Source organism: Lagopus leucura, unplaced genomic scaffold (genome assembly GCF_019238085.1).
Source record: "Lagopus leucura isolate 7727_CA_CO unplaced genomic scaffold, USGS_WTPT01 Super-Scaffold_100002, whole genome shotgun sequence".
In the NCBI taxonomy this organism is placed as follows: domain Eukaryota; kingdom Metazoa; phylum Chordata; class Aves; order Galliformes; family Phasianidae; genus Lagopus; species Lagopus leucura.
This window is the reverse complement of record NW_024962263.1, coordinates 36,401,011-36,418,216: the sequence shown is the minus strand read 5'-3', so window position 1 is coordinate 36,418,216 and position 17,206 is coordinate 36,401,011.

The following is a 17,206-nucleotide window of genomic DNA, read 5'->3' as shown; positions in this document are numbered from 1 at the left end:
ATCACAAAAGTATTCTAACTTTTGTTCTATTCATCATGTACTGCTGTTTGAGGATAAAATGGTTGCAGTTGAAGTGGCTGAGAACTGTGTGATACCATATAGGAGGAAAGTAAAATAAATACTGATTGTGAATAAGATAATCCATCAGGTACTAAGAATGAAATTTCAACAGGTATGTTAGCAATGTTTCACAAATATCAACAGTGTTCCCTAAGGAGCCTATTATTCCATATTCACACTATTTCCTTCTTGAAAATTTTTGCAGCTCTAAACAAAATGTTTGATTTGCAGAGGGGCATTTAAATAGCTGTCTGAGGACAGTTGGTTGAAATTCCAGTTCAGCCCTAATGAATAAAATGCATTTTTTTACTAAAAGAAAAGGCCTAATGGGGTGGGCCTGATATCCTGAAAGATTTTGAAACGTAAAGTAACCACAGAGGAAAGTATTGCCTGCTAGGACTGGGAATCTTTTTCTCTAGGAATTTCTCTTAGTAATAATTCTGATTAAAATTCATGTAGGTTATGGTGCATATAAAAAATTGACAAAAGTTTTCGAATTCAAACACAGACATTGCCTGCCTTCAGACATTATAAAACCTGTTGTCTGTTTTGTTTTTGTTTAAACTTTTGGTTGTTTTTTTTTGGTTTGTTTTTTTTTTTGTTTTTTTTTTTTTTTTTTTTTTTTTACTTGTTAAACAGAGTATTAACTCTTTACAGAACTCTTAACAATCTTCTGGCAATATCATTAATTGAATATACATTTTTTTCCAAATCCATTTGTTCTTCTGTTTGCCTATTTGAGAACATTGTATATTTAGGCTGACAGCAAGAGAGACAGATAATGTTGAATTTTCTTTTTCTGAACTAAGTTACAGGACAGACCATATGTTCCTGATAACCTTTCGTTACCTTGTAATTTCAAAATTTTGTCTCTTGATTCAATCAAACTACAGAGAATACTACAGATTCCTAAAACTCATGAGCTGTTTAGAATTTCTGTCTCCAAGGGAGAAATGTCTGGCTTTCAAGCATCCTTGGATATCCAGAGTAAAAAATTCTAGATACTCTACAGTGAATCCACAATATTTCCTTCTTTCTTTCTTTCTGTATTTCTTTAATCAGTTTCCTAATTTTGATTTGTGCTTTGATATAAGTCTTTAATGCCTTGAGATGCTGACATGCTGTCTTGTAATCTGTTTTATCAACATTCATTGCTGCTTTGCTAGCTTTAAATCCCTTCTTTTCTGCAATTACAGTTCTTCATTTGATACTATTCCCAGTATGGTTTCTTTCTATGTATGTGTGAAAATATTATTTTCAGTTTTGCACTCTGGAGTGTTGTTTTTTTTTTTTGTCTGAAACTAATATCACTTATACTAGACTTTTAAGAGCACAGCTGCATTCACATACTTGGGACGCATGCATTCAATTTCACAGCTGGTAATTGAGAGGGCAAAACAGTGTCTGCAGTTCAAGGATATATAAAAAAGTATACTTTAAAGAACTGCACTGGGGATCTTGTTATGCAAAATAATCCATAGGTGGTGTCTGGAGAAACTTCATTCTGGTCTGACTCTGATCATTAAAGACACAGCTAAAGTGCTGTTGATGACACACACACACACACACACACAAAAAAAAAAAAAAAAAATAAAAAAAAAAAAAAAAAAGTTAGACAGTAGGAAAGGTCATCTAGAAATTTAGAGAAAAATCTGACCTGTGAAAATGGACTTTGGAGGATCTTTTGGCAGAATGTGTGTGATTAAATCTGTACTGCAAAGGGTGAGTAAAAGCAGCAGCACTGCTACCCTCCCCTTTAACCCCCTGGGGAGGAGCACTTGGTGTGAAAAGAGAAAGATCAAAATATCTAGCAAAGGCTTTATAAGACCAGGGCAGAAACCCTGAAAAGGGATGATGAAACATGGTACTGAAAGGTGATGAAAGCATTGAGCCTTAAACTTCAGCCAAAGACTTTTGTAAGAACATATGACTCAGTGAGGGTAAAAGAAAATATTCCTCCCCTTCCCTCTCACCTAGGCAGATATAAAGAAATGTAATGTAGGACAGATGAGAGAAGTGTCTTCTGCAGTCTTTTCTTGTGAAACCTTCTATCCTAGATTGGAGGTCGGGCAAACAGGAGCAATTTGTGACATTTCTTCTCCTTTTGTATAGTTGGTATTCATGCTTGGATTATATCATCTGTAAACTGAAATAAATGTATGTATAGTTTAAAAATAAATATGAAGTCACAGATGTATGTCAATGTCTAAGTAAACAGCTATGCTAGAAATTCTTCTAAGTGTAGCGTTTTTATTTAATCAATCACTCAAAAAATATGTAGTTTTCAAAGTTCCTAAGCTCTGTTATATAAGTTCCTGCGAATGTGATGGAGTGGTTCTTTTCCTTTTAACACAGATTGCCAGCAGGGAAAATCTTACATTATATATGTCATTTGAACTGATCATACTGGCAACTTGTTTCAGAGCACTCCTTCCTGTTGGCCTCTTTGGCTGTGCAGACACATGAAGCTTGTAAAAGCACAACATACTTCCCTCTCAGGAAAGAGAGTGTCCAGACTGCTCTGACCTCAGTAGCTCCTCATAACCAGTATTCCCAGAAAGAGCAGAATGAATTCACAGCTGTGTTTTCTGCTATTTATTTTTTCATTTGTTTTATTTTTGTTTTATTTTTATGTCTTTTTCCCCATTCTTCATTTTCATTACATTAAGTCTGAACAATGATGTAAATTTATGACCAGCAACCACAGGTGATCTGTAAAAGCTGAAAATAGTGTATGATAAATTACTTTGTGGATTCGTAAGTTACTCCTGTTTCTACAGAGAGAAATGCAGATCATCGGTGTCTGATAAGGCTGCCTGATCTGTTCTGATACAGGCAAATTACAAATATCATGAAGAAAATTTTCATGTTTGTTAATGAGCAATAAATATTGTAAGTTCAGCTACGCAGTACCAAAAGTGTCATGATGATGTGGACATAAGAATAAACATTCTTGTGTACACTAGTCATCTATTATTTTCCTATGTTATGTCTTCTACTTTCAGATAAGATGCCAGTGGTTAATACATTTTTTCCAAAAAGAAAATAAAAGAAAGAAAGGAGAAGGGAAGGAAAGTGAAAGCTCAAAGCATACTTCTCCAAATTTTGTAATTAGATTCTGAATTATTGAAAGGACATACAGTTTATTCAAACTGTGTTAGTTGATATTTTCATTACCCAGAACAGGGCTATCATTAACTGAATTTGAGAATGCTTTTCTTAGTAAGGAGTTTCTTTGCCTACACATTCTTTTAATAAATTTTCTGTAAATATAACTCATAATACAAGACCAGTAATCACAGCAATTTCCTTTCCTTTTTTTTTTTTTTTTTTTTTTTTTGTAGCTTTGTTTTTGTTTTGCTTTTGTTTGCATTGAAGTATGCCATACGCTATTTCATGGTATTAAAGAAATTTTGCCTATTTTCTTTAAACCCTATGCATGTAAACACAGATTATTTGTTTCATTTTGATATTTACAATTTGGATGAGACAAGTATCTACCCAATTAGAGATGCTAAATACTAGGCAGTCATTCAGAAGTGTAAGCATTGATATTCACTATTTCATAGCTTATTAATTAAAAGGGAATGACAAATGTGAGAGTAAACACTTGCATGAAGTGTTAATTTCGAAGTTAGGATGGGAGAGAAGATAGATGGAGCCAAAAGTTTACTCTTCTTTGTGCATATATGTGTGTGTGTAATAAAATTTATTTTTGATGGGAGATCACTTTTCTGGACTTCATTCAACAAGATCTTTTTTTGTTGATTAATAAGAATTGTTTATACCAGATAACTTTAACTATGACACTGATATTAAATCATAAAAGTTTTGGCAATAATTATCTTGCATTATAAAACAATTGTACCCTTTCAGAAATTTTCATACTTCACATTTACATATTTATGTACATCTTGGGAATGAATTTGTTGTGAAATATTTTACATGTGACTTTACAATTAAATAGTTATTTGTAGGTACTGTGGTCTATGACATATATTCAAATAGACATTAAAAAGAAGAATATTTTAGCCATGATAAAAACCCACATACACTTGTATCTTTCCTTTTAAAAGTAATTAAAGGGGGGGAGAAAAGAAAAAGAAAATAATAATAATAAAAAAGGAGAAATATAATCTACTCCATAGTTTCTCAGTTATCTTACAGAGGTAGCAAGGCAAGCATAATGTGGAAAATATTGTGTCACTCTCTTAATATGAACGTAGTTTCATTTGGTTGTGGTACTCAGGGACATGATTTAGCAGAGGGTTGCTAGAATTAGGGTAGTATGGTTAGGTTGTGGTTGAACTTGATGATTTGTAAGGCCTTCTCCAATCTGAGCAATTCTATGATTTTATGAGGAGCAGGAGAATCTTTTACGTAGCGCAAGCACTGCTCAATTGCAAAGAAAACAACACTGTGTTTTCAGCATTTTAACTTTTTTTTCCCCTTAAATCTGAAACACAGTGCCGCACCAACCACTATGAAGAAAATTAACCAGCTCATACAAAACCAGGACACCATGGTCAGAATTACAGCCAAATTCATAACAAACCTGGATAAATAATTTTGAATGAAGTTGTCCAAAGGAAGACTCTTCAGTCTACATTTTTAAATGTAATCATTTAACCAGTCATGCTGCTCCTTTCCTACTGGACTACAGATCATTTTTAAAAAAAAAAAAAAAAAAAAAAAAACCAACAACAAAAAAACAAACAAACAAAAAAAAAGACATACAAGATATAAACTGATTATGTAAATGGAGCTTGTCTATGCATTCACACTGTATTTGCAGAGCATGTTTCTGGAAACACGCATTTCAGGAAAATGCATTGCTTAATATATATATTTTAAATATATATATATTTTATATAAAATATAAAATTTTAAAAAATTTTATAAATTATATAAAATTATATAAATTTTATAAATAAATAAATAAATAAATAAATAAATGTATATTTTTAAAAACTGTGCAAATGTACATTAGTATCATTCATTAGCCTTCAGTTGAGCAGCATTTAACACTCTATGGTACAATTATATTAATTTAAATGCTTCTAAGCTCAACAGTTAATCACTTCAAATAGCAGTTAAAGTGAAAATGGGCCATGGATTTATTTAACAAAAACTGACACTTCCCAGGTAAAGTATTCATATGCTTAACACACATTTTAGTGATGCCTTATCAATAAAAGAAATAATAATTTCTTTTTGAAGTCATGAGACTTTCCTGCTACATTGAAAGGAAGATTTTAATAGCACCTTGAAAAACAGAGAAAGCACATATGACTTTAAGTATACAAAATCTCATATACTCCATGTATGCAGACATTAATATTAGAGTGTTCACCATTATTCTGCTACAGGAAATTTACTTTGAATAAAAGCCTCAGAAACAACACAAAGTGTGACCAGCAGTCCTCAAAGAAGAGATATGGAGAACACTTAAAACTATCAGAAATAAAAAAGAATGCAAAAAAAATATTCTGAAAACTTCATGACAGCTTCAACTTAGAGATCAGAGAGAGAGCAGTAAAGATTTGTTGCCTAATAACCACAAATAGCTCAAAATACTTATTAAATTTAGTCCTCTGGATAAATTAGGGGAAGAACAAATCATGTGAGATGAAAATCCAGAAAACGTGTTTACAAGAGATTCTTTATTCTTACTGAAACACTTTTTTATTTTCAACTGAGGTTTTTGTTTGTTTCTGATATATTTAAAAATTACTATTTCTCTGAGGAGGTGTCTCTATCCAACCTAACCTAAGTTCTTTACTATGAGAGTGGTGAGGTGATGAAACAGGCTGCCCAGAGAGGTAGTGGATACCCCATCCCTAGAGATGTTTGAGGTCAGATTGAATGGGGCCCTGGGCAGCCTGGTCTAGTATTACATGGGGAGGTTGGTGGCCCTGCATGTGGCAAGGGGGTTGGAGATTCATGATCATGATTGAGGTCTCGTCCAACCCTGACCATTCTGTGATTCTGTGATTCTGTAACCTGTTTTTCTATGTGTTACTGTCACTTTTAGCTGAACATAAGGAGAGTGCTCCTCTTTCAAGGAGAATGTAGATGGATGCCACTGAAAGGAACCAATCTGCTAGATTATTGAAATCATAGAATCATAAAAGGCCTGGGTAGAAAAGGACCATAATGATCATCTAGTTTCAACCCCCTCCCTCACTATGTGCAGGATCATCAGTCACTAGACCAGGCTGCCCAGAGCCACATCCAGCCTGACCGTGAATGCCACCAGGGATGAAGCATCCACAACCTCCTTGGGCAACCTGTTCCAGTGTGTCCCCACCCCCTGTGTGAAAAATTTCCTCCTAATATCTAACCTAAACCTCCCCTGTCTTAGTTTAAAACCATTCCTCCTTGTCCTATCAAATATCTCTGAGATATGTCTTAATCTTTCCCAGTAGCTGCTATCTCTGAGCTGGGCTCTCTGCAATTCCTGTGTTAAGATTGCAAATCATTCAGACACATTTCTGCTCTAGATCAGTCAACCAGTAGACAGAATTGGGATCATATTCTTTAAACACTTACGGACTTTTCAGCCTTCCCCAAAATTTGAATCACTGTGTGTCCATCATTTCAACTTCGTAATATTTTTCTATTTCCGCCTTAGATTCTCTGCTGTCTACTTCAGATTTCCCATGGTCTCCTGGGAAATATCAGTGAGAAATTTTATGCAAAAAGGAATCACCTCCACTGCACAAGTGGGGAGCCAAAATCAAACCACTGTTCAGATTGTTCTTTCTATTATGTGAAGCCTGAAGTTCTTCCTTATTGGTGTTCTCACGTCTTTCTTCTTTCTGCTTCACATCATCCAATGCCCATGTTCAGTCTCATGTTCTTTATAATGTTCTGCTATGCAAAAGACAGAACAAAAGGTTGAATTAGGCATTGCTATGCCCTAAGTTCACTAATGAAACTTCATGAGTCAGACTTTTTAAGGGGATCAGATGAATTTCCAGTTACTAGGGCAAAATATTTTGTAGAACACACATCTTTAAAGATAGAAAACTATGTCCCATTCCTATCCTACCTGAGTGTATTTAAATTACTGTCTCTATTTCTCCAGAAAATCACCTATCACCAAGCCACAGAGTGTTCCAGAATTATGTTATTTAAGTTTTATTAATTCAACAATTACATTTTTCAAACTGTTCTACTGAAATACGTGGAATAAAGCCCAGGTGCTAATGCAGCCTGCTTTAAATTCATTCCACATCACTTTGACGTTATCTGTTACAAAGTTTATTGGAGCAGTGGAGAAATAGCAGATTTTTGTCTGCATTTGCCTATAAAATATTTACATTTTTAAAGTACCAGGAACCTGTTATATTTCTCTTAGGCTTCAAGACAAAGAATTCAAATAGAATAAAAGTAAAATTTGACATTATTTTTGAAGCAACCAATGTATTTTAAAAATGAAACTGATTTACCTCTTTAACTGAAGAGCTAAATCAAACAGATGCTCGTCCATCTGCCATCTGTCTGGCTGCCAATGTCCAAGAAAGTGCAGTTCAAAACAACAATGTTTTAGATACCTCTATGCAGCAAATATTGGCAACTGAAAGTGCTTTCTATGGAAATATCCACTACACATTTTAGGAAATAAACAGAAATCCTCAATCTGGAAGAAGTAATATGTTGATTACCAAAATTATTCAGTGTATCTTTTTCTATACATGTCATCTTTTTATTATTTGGTTGATATTTCTTCCAACAGTAAGGAATCTTCTATCGAGTGGATACTGCGTACCAGTGAACAAGTTCTAACGTAAATCCTTTTTAAGAGATAGCAATAAAATGACACTTTAAAATCAATAGCTCTGCAGATGAATCATAGGTTTGTCCTACCTGCAAGGATCATTGAGTCCAAATCCTGCCTCCACATAGGACCACCTAAAAACCAGGCCATGTGACTGAGCGCTGTCCAGATACTTCTTGAACTTTGGCAAGCATGGTGCCATGACCCCTACCCTAGGGAGCCGTTTCCAGATCCCAGCCATCCTTTCAGTCTACTCTTCTCTGGGACGAATAAACTAAGGGACTTTAACTGCTCCTCATATGTCTTGACCTCTAGATCTTTCACCATCACTGTAGTCCTCCTTTGGATGCTCTCACAATAGTTTTATATCTTCCTCATATTTTGGTGTCCAATCCTGTATGCAATAATTTAGATGAGGCTGTATCAGAAAAAAACAGTACCAATATACAGCAGTAATGAAAAAATATTAATCACACTGTTAGCATTTGAGAAATTCATGGATCATTTGCATAGAAGCATAGAATTGCTCAGATTGGAAAAGACCTTAAAGATCATCAAGTCCAACCGCAACCTAATGATACTACCCTAATTCTAGCAACCTTCTGCTAAATCATGTCCCTGAGTACCACAACCAAATGGTTTTTATGCATGTTCAGGTGTGGTGACTCAACCAGCTCCCTGGGGAGCCTATTCCAGTGTTTAACCCTTTCTGTAAAGAAGTGTTTCCTGATATCCAACCTAAACTTGCTCTGGAGCAACTTGAGGCCATTTCCACTCATCCTGTCACCTGTCACCTGTCACCAGTGAGAAGAGATGAGGCACATCCTTGCTTCAACCACTTTTTGGGTATTGGAAAGGGTAATAAGGTCTCCCCTCAGTTTCCTTTTCCCCAGACTAAATAGCCCCTGTTCCTTCAGTTGCTCCTTGTAGGGCATATTCTTCAAGTCCTTCACAAGCTTTGTTGCCCTTCTTTGGACCTGCTCCAGCACCTCAATGTCCTTTCTGTATTGAGGTGCCCAAAACTGAATGCAGTACTCGAGATGAGGCCTCACCAGCGCTGATTACAGGGGCAGGATTACTTCCCTAGTCCTATTCACCACAGTCATGCTTGCCTAATAGTGAAGAACTGGGGGTACTTAAGAAGATGGGGGGAGACAGCTGACTCGGAATGGCCAAAGTGGTATTTTATACCATAGAGCATTGTGATCAGCAAGAAAAGCTGAAGGAGTTGGCCAATTCACTATTATGAGCTGATCAAGATACTCTTCATTTCATGGTATGACAGCTGTACATGGCTTGTCTTTCACATTGCTGTCATCACTGCTGAAACACACCACTCACCACCTCTCTGTTCTCATATCTATAGTTTGGCTTTCATCAATGGTCAGCAAGCATTGTTTAATGGTAATGTATACAATTTTTTTCCACATGGAAGAATTCAGTAGCACATCCTTGCTTCATAGGCACTCTCATATCAGATGCCATTTTGTCAAACTATCTCTTTGCTGCCATCTGTTGCACAGCAACAAAATGTAATAGGATATTGATGGGAACGTTCAGCCTCTACCACTCTACTATCAACTTACACCTCTGATGTTATAAGCCAACATAATAAAATAAGAGGCATTACTTTTGGAGCAGCCTTCATGCACTAATATACTATAAGCTACCTATAAATTGCTGAGAACAGTGTAATCTAAATATCTAATATTGTTGGTCATAGAACATACAGCAACTATTTGGTGCTGAAGAAAGGAAACAAGCTTCAAAAATCAAGCATTTAATAATTCTATAAGAAAGAAGTACTGAAAATACATATGAGATTTTTCTGTTATGCTGATTGTCATAAAAGAAATTCACCACAGAGAAGAAAATTCCACTAGCTCCAATTTCAGCCAGCAGAAACTTTTCTCTCTAAATATGCTGAAGTAATGCAAATGAGTTAGATCTTTAACCATGGCCTTTGTCTACATTCCTCTCTCATTGTCATCATTCTCTCCCCCAAAACAAAACAAAGAACGACACCAATCCAAACAACTAAGAGCAACAAAAGCAAGAAAATGAAAATAAATAGACAAATTAAATGCCACTACCATATAATAAAAACAGCTTCTTCCTATTCAGCCACCTTAAACATCATGGTTTTTAGAAAGTATTCAGCTTTTCTTTGCAACATTCCTTTCCTGTAAAATAATCTTTTTCTATATATTTTTTTCCCACTGAGATTTTAGTATTTTTTCATCTACAATATATTTTATAATAACTTATCAAATTACATGGATATTACTAACTGAATTTCTTTCTAATTTGATCATGAACTGTTCAGTTGTCTTCAAGAAAACTTTGTCAAAAATATTCATATCAATCTAAATAGTCAGACCAGACATTTTCTAATTTAGATTGATTTATTTGATAAAAAATGGCAAGTCTAGTCATCTTCCGATTACCCACAGACAATTTTACTTTAGCTTACTCAAAACCTCATCTAAAATACAGTGTCAGTCATTTGAGTTATAAAAAATGTATCATAATATAATATCCCTATATTCTAGCTCTTAACAGTTCCCCTTAATTTAAGAGAACTTAAGGTGCATTATTTATGACTTATTTATCTAATAATCTAATAAGATTTTTTTCTGATTTATTGTGAAAGAGATGTTGGTCTTATTTGTAGAGCTATTGAATGAAATCATATACAACATGTGAAGGTCTACATCAGCTGTAAGAAATACCTAAAAAGAAAGACAGCCCTGACTGTATATAAAAAGTACTGTGAAAAAATGTTCTTCAAATGTTGAGGACAATAGTACTGCAAGTAGGCTGAGAGAAATTCATGCATTTCAATCTTCAAAAAGGAGAAGTTTGTGATTCTTCCCAGTGAAACAAGTGACATATACTTGTTTAAAAGAATAGAAAGGCAAATTCTTCCAGAGAAAAAGAGTTTACAAGAATTTTCAGGAAATTTAATATATTTTCTTAATTTGTGCATTTTGCTACCAGTATCAATTTTTTTTTTTTTCCAGTACTGAAACCTCAGATAAATTCAAAATTTCATCTAAACACTGAAAGTAATTGTGCAGTCATGTTTGCAAAGACCTGTATTTGCTGAAGATGATAGATAGATAAAAAGGTGTTCTTACAACAGCTTTGAAATATTGACTCTTGAATGCTGGTCCTCGCAAAGAAAAGAACCTACCTCTGGCTTTGAACCGTTTTGCTTATGTCCAAAACATCACTGAGGCACCAACATACAGGTGAACCCCAAAAGAGAAATGAGCAACAAAAATTCCAGATTTAGCTCTGTATGCACATGATATACACATCCAGATCTGCCTTGATGTATGCTCTTTTCTATCCAAGTTTCCTCTCAAGATATGTAGAACCTATTGCGCAAGTACAGACCACTTTCCAGGTACACTATTCCTATTCCCCATATTTCCCCTATACCCATGCACAGGCTGGATTCAAAGTTTGTGCCCAATTATGATTACTTATGTTCAGTAAATATCAGAGGAAAGGACAAGAGTCCTGCGCATGAAAGCAGTACTGCAATACTTCAATAACAACTCATGAGTTTATGTGTAAGAGATCACACTTGAAGTACCAAGCAGGTGAGTAAAGGCAGAGATATTCTTTTTTTTTTTCCCCAGCTATTTTTGAGTTGTTTAAGTTGTTCTCTTTCTGTCCAAAAACTGAAAACTCAGATTTTCTTCTCTTGATTGAATGACAGAGGAGATATCTATACATCAAACACATTAGAACAGAACATTGACCTAATAATGAAAGCGGAACAGGAGACATTTTTATAATGCTTAGGATGCTGTGTTGATAACTATGAATAATATTTTCACACCAGGAAGAAGAGACTTTTTGTTCTATCTGAAATATGCCTTCCATAAAAATAGGTGGGAAGTCAAGTAAATTGTCAGCATTACCTCATAAGTAAATTAATATTCTCACATTGCATTAAACTGAGGGGAGAATATGAAGTTAATTACTTATCAGCAAGTGACCAGTAAAATATTTAAGATTTTATTTTCCAAATCATACACTGTGATTTCCTGCAGATCACAAAAGCAAATCATCTAGATTTTCAGTGAAGGACTTATAAATCTTCAGCTGGAGTAAGTTGCATATATTTGGTAACTCTTTCTGTTTAAGTATGGAAGGTAATACAGATAGGAGGGCTTCTTCAGAAGTAATGCCTATTTTATTGTCTTCACCCATGATGTCAGAGGCAGTTGTTGGTTTGACAGTAGAAATAGAACCTTTCACCAATATCCTGTTAGAGTTTGTTGCTGTATGACAAATGGCAGCAGAGAGGCAGTCTGCTGAAAATGGTGTCTGACAAAATCTGAAAAATGGTGTCTGACATGAAAGCACAGATGAAGCAAAGGTGTATTATTTGATTCCTCCATGTGGAAAAAAATGCACCCATTGACACTCATTGATGTTTTCTGAACCTTTATGGAGACCAAACTGTGGATGTGAGCACACTGAGGTGGTGGGTGGTGCACTTCAACAACAATGCCATTTTAGCAGCTGTGAAAGCAGTGGGTTACCTCTGCTGGTGCAGATTTTTATGTGTCCAGCATGCAGCCTCTTGTTCTTTGCTGGCAAAAATGGACAGCTGATGGTGGTGACTATACTGAAAAATAGTGCTTTGTAGCTGAGAGTTTGCTCTATCAAATAGTGTTATTGTGCTCTTTATATTTGCGATAATTTCCATGGAAATAAATAGAAGGCATTAGTTTGGGAACAACCTACATTATGTAGTCTTGTGATGTAGCCAATTTGACTAGAAGCAAGTTCTTAACATAGGTGTTGTCTCTTTTTGCTGTTGGCCTCAGTGGTAGGGAACCATACGATGCACAGCCAGGTTGTTGTTAAGAGCAGCACAGTCATGGTTAAGCCTGGTTCAGCCTAGTTCCATGACAGTGGATGAAGGTATCCATGTTCCCACATCCCAGGAAAAGGAGGAAAGAGAAAAGGTAGGGAGATGAGCCTAGGAGCAGAAAACAGCAGCAATAATCTAAGGAGAAAAAAAACCAACTTAGTTTTCTAAATATAATAGCAGGATGTGAAATAGTACAATTTAATATAATTGGAATTGAAGCTAAAAAAACTACACACACACTCACTGATTAAAAAGTAATATGTAAAGACAATGCAGGAATAAACAACATTAACAAAAATGAAAAACAGAAAAAGAAACTCATGAATAATTAAATATTTCATTGCAATATTAGAAGAGAAGAATATCTTAACAAAATTTTAAAAATCGCCACTGGCGTTCTCTGTACAAGTAAAGCAATCTATTAAAAACACTATAAAGCTGTATGAAACTAATCTCTTGTAACTATGGCTGTTTGATAACATCCCCATGAATTATTTTAGGGCTTTTTCATAAAAGGCAAAAATACCAAGATGCATTAATTTTACATTATAAAATGTTTCTGGGAATGGAAACAAGCTATTTATAAAGCGTATGTAGTATTCCAGAATTTTCTAGCAGTTTGACATTATTTACAGGCAGAAGCTTTACAAACTTGTATCAAATAATCAAATTTATGGTAAATCATATCCTGAACAGATTGCATCTAAATTACATTGAAATCAATATGCAATCGATTCCTGATCTTTTGACATCAAAAGAAAGTTTTAATGTAGACAGTGAATGAGTGCTATTGATTTTATTTTAATTCCAGTAGCAACACTGTTATTTAAACCTTGTGTATAGACTATTTAGCATTATTCAAACATTCACTGCAAGTTCTATTTCTACATTAGGCTTTATGGGGTAGTGCAAACGTTTTTATATGCCTTATTAAAATTAGTGCCCTGGTGGCTTTAACTAAAATCAGGTATCCCATTGTTTTAGATCTCATATGAACATCTATACAGCATATATGAACATACACTAAAAAGCAACTCCTGATTCCTGCACTGAATTCAGATATTAAGCTCTTTAAAAATGGGGAAAAGACATTTGAAATAAGATTGTGTCATCATTTAGTTTTACTGTCCAAAGCAGCTGAAATCTGGAAATTAAAAACTTTCAGAAAATAAAAAAACATTTTAACAAAATGTCAAAATTTGTCCAGTCATATAAATGAGACCTGCTAATATTAGACTATAAAAACAAATCTCCTTGATGGATATTAACCATCAAAGGTATTGTTCTTCACAGAAGCAGTGCTGAAATGTGGCATTAGTATCCAAGGCACCCAAAAATGTATTACCTCTGAACAGGTAGGAGTGCTGCTTTCCCTACGGTTCATGGACTTTTCTCTCTACATCAAAACTTAACTCAGGCAAATTCACCTCAGATCCAACCAATGCCTCTGCCCTTCATTATACTATTGTACTTGAAACAATTGGAAACCTTAAGCTCAGACAAGCATAAATTCCAGAAAGGAATTCAGAGAAGTGTTTGTATTATAACTTGATTCTGGAAATCTCAGCGCACTGAGATTGGATTCCCATTGGAGCAAAAAGATCTGTGGGCTATATGAACAGGAGTATGACCACCAGATTATAATGAAAAATTATCCCTCTCTATTCCTCAGTTTCTAGACTACACCTACAACCATTTGTCCAGTTTTGAGCATAAAGACATACAAAAGTTTTACAAAGAAGAATTCAGTGGAAGATTACAAAGATAGTGGGGAGGAGCACTTCCCCTGTGAAGAGAAGCTGGGGGATGTATAACTTGTTCCACTTGCAGCAGATGGCTTCAGGGACGCATAACTGTAACTTGTGAGTGTCTGTAAGGTGGCTTATGGATCACATCCACTAGATCACACTACTGGGATCCCACCCATCCTGGTTTCCAGAGATGGAGCACCTATAGCTCCTCCGGGCAACCTATTCCTGTGCCTCAACTGCCTTCCTCCTAAGACCTAATACGTTTATTACTTTTTAGTTTAAAATCATTGTCCTGTTACTACCAGACCAAAAATTTGTTCTCCCTCCTGTTTATAAAATCCAGTACTTAAAAGCACTGGAAGGCCACAGTGCAATCTCCCCAAGCCTTCTCTTCTCCAGTTGAAACAAGCCCAACTCCCTCAACTATTCTTCATAGGAGAGGTGTGCTAGCCCTTTTATAGTCATTGTGGCCCCCCTCTGGACCTGCTCCAAAAGATTCTCATGCTTCTTGTACTGGGATCCCAAGGTCTGGATGCTGTACTCCAGATGGGGTTTTATAAGGGCCGACTAGAGAGGGACAACCACCTCCCTTTCCCTGCTGGCCACCCCTCTTTTTGATGCAGATACTGTTGGTTTTCCAGGCTGCAACTGCACACTGATTGCTCATGTCCAGATTTTCAGGCATCAGGACCCCCAAGTCCTTCTCTGCAGGGCTGCTTTCAGTGAGTTCTTCTACCAGTCTCACTCATATCTGGGGTTGCCTCAACCCAAGTGCTACATTTTGCAATTAAGTTTGTTGAACCTCATTAAGTTCATGTGGGTCCATTTTCTGAGCCTGTTCAGGTCCCTCTGTACGGTGCTCCTCCCTTCTATTGTGTCAACTGCGTCAGCAGCTTTTTGTCACCAGCAGGTTTGCTGAGGGTATGCTCAATCCCACTGTCTTCATTGTTGATAAAGATGATGAAGAGTTTCAGTCTCAAGGTAGACTCCTGCACGACACCACTTTTGACCAACCTCCACCTAGACATACAGCCATAGACAGTAGCTCTTTGGATATGATTATCCAACCAATTCTTTATCTACTGTAGAGTTCAGCCTTCAAATTCATATCTCTCCAATTTAGAGATAAGGATGTGGTGCAGAACCTTGTCAATGGCCTTGCACAAGTCCAGGTAGATGACATCATTTCCCTTCCTTTGTCCACTGATGCTATTCCTCCAGGAAATAAGACCACCATATTGATCAGGCACAACCTGCCCTTTGTGAAGCCATGCTGACTCTCAGATCACCTCTTCTCCTTGCATATGCGTTAACATCTCTTCCAAGTGGATCCTCTCCATGGTCTTCCTGGGCACAAATGTGAGGCTCAATGGCCGTTAGTTCCCTAGGTCTTCCTTTTCTCCTTTCTTGAAAGCAGGAGTGATGTTTCCCTTTTTACAATCTCCAGAGATTTTGCCTGGCAGACATGTTTTATTCAGATATGGTGGACAGTGACTTGGCAACCAGTTCCTTCAGAACCCTGAGATGCACGTCGTTGAGCCCCATAGACTTGTATACATTCTGACGCATGAGGTGATCTCAGACTTGTTCTGCTCTTACAGTGGGAAGGATTTTGGTCCCCTGATACTCACTTAGAAGTTCAGAGACATTAGAGGTGTGAGAAGCCTAACTGCCAGTGAAGACTGAGACAAAGAACTCAAAGTACCTCAGCCTTCTCCAAGTTCGCAGAGGCTAGCTCTCTCATCTCATTTATCAGAGGGCATACATACTCTCCTTTTCCTGTTTCTTCTGCCCAATAGATCTACTCACATCCTTGCCAAGTTCAATTCCATCAGCACCTTGGCTTTCCTGATCCCATCTATACACATTCAGACAGCATCCCTATAGTCAGGGATGGCTGACTATAGGTCACTCATTCCTGCTTCCACTGCTTATACTTTTCCTTTCTTTCCCCCCTCATCTTGACAAGCAGGTCTTGGTTTCTTGCCTGATTTCCTATACTGGGAAATGGAGAGCTTTTGTGCTCTCAGAAAAGCATCCTTAAAAGTGCTGCCAACTCTGCTTTGTTATTTTATTCCTAAGAACATTTCCCCAGGGGATCTCGTTCAACACTTCCTTAAACATCCTGAAGTTCAGGGTCCTAACTCCACTCTTAACCAAGCCCACCTTTCCCAAGATTACAGATTTGATCAGAGCACGTTCACTGTGTTGGCTGCCTCCAACTTTAACCTCTTTAATGATCTCCTCTATGTTGGCAAGCACCAGATGCAGCAACACTTCACCTTCGGTTGGCCTGTTCAGTGCCTGAACAGGAAAGATATTCTCAATACAATCCATGATTCTCCTGGATTGCTTGCAGCTCACCATGTTATTTTCCCAGCAGATATATGGCTAGCTGAAATCCTGCATCAGGATGAAAGCCTATAAGTGTAACTCCTCTTGCAGCTGAAGAGAGAATGCCTCACCAAGAGACTTCCCTTGAAATCTTCAATAAGGTGTCTTCCTTGGAGTGGAGAGAACTCATATCATAGTTTACAGGCAAAGTAAATGGTTAAAAAAGTCAGGAGGTCAGACACTCTTCCATCTCTCATGCAATTATGTGTAAATTTTCTAGCTTTTCTTTGACTGAGGTATTATATACTCCTTTCCAAGTTAACCGAGTGTGATTTAGCTGCAATGCAGTTGTGAATCAACAGATCGCATTACAGTGCTGAA